The sequence below is a fragment of the Solanum tuberosum genome, unplaced genomic scaffold, assembly GCF_000226075.1.
Source record: "Solanum tuberosum cultivar DM 1-3 516 R44 unplaced genomic scaffold, SolTub_3.0 scf00593, whole genome shotgun sequence".
NCBI lineage: Eukaryota > Viridiplantae > Streptophyta > Magnoliopsida > Solanales > Solanaceae > Solanum > Solanum tuberosum.
Window position 1 is genome coordinate 262,562 of NW_006239512.1, and position 941 is coordinate 263,502.

Sequence of the window (941 nt, forward strand, 5' to 3'; positions counted from 1 at the left end):
AAAGGGCCTACAGATTCCTTTCCCAGCCAAAGTTTCCAAAAAGGAAAAGCAGCAATGGGTGATAACAACGAAGAAATCGACCTTACTGATGTCGTGGTAGCTCAGCCTGTCCTTGCCGATCAGAATGAACTGATCCTGCAGTTGATGCAACAAATTGCTGAGATGAGGGTCGAGATGCAGAGAAGACAAGATTTGCCTCCTCCGATTTTTGCTGTCAACACTCAACCAGACGGAAGACCTCCAGCTTAAATTCCCCCTCCTAACGTGGAACAAGCTCAGAACCCGCCTTCAAGTCCCGTTCGTAATCCCTCCATCATTGACCTTACGACCCAAAACCCCCATTACGCCTCAGCCTTTTATCAAACACCACCCCCTCCTCAAAATACCAACCTCCAAGCACCACTCCCTTCCTCCAATGCAAACCACCAAACTGGCCTACCCCCTCAAAGCCAAAATGTTAACCGCCCGCACATTTCCCTTCATCACCAAAATCAAAATACCAACCCTCAGACTTTTCCTCAAAATTATCAAGCCACTAAAAATGCCCAAAGTCCCTCTATTGCTCCACCACTACCACAAAAAGTCATTTTCCAAATACCGGTCCCCAACGAGCATGACGCCCATGGTTCGGATCTCGACCAATATGAGGAGAGGGAGAGAGAGTGGAGGTCAAAGGAAGAGACCGTCAAGATAGATATGAAGGAGGAAATTAGAAAAGCCATGAAGGAGTTGAACTGCATTCCTGAGGTCGCAGGGTTGAGTTATGAAGACCTGTGCATTCATCCGAATTTGGACCTCCCGGAAGGGTTCAAGGTGCCAAAATTCGACATATTCGGAGGAACGGGGAACCCCTTAGCACACCTGAGGGCCTACTGTGACCAACTCGTGGGAGTTGGAAGAGACGAAGCTTTGTTAATGCGGCTCTTTAGCCGAAGTCTGAG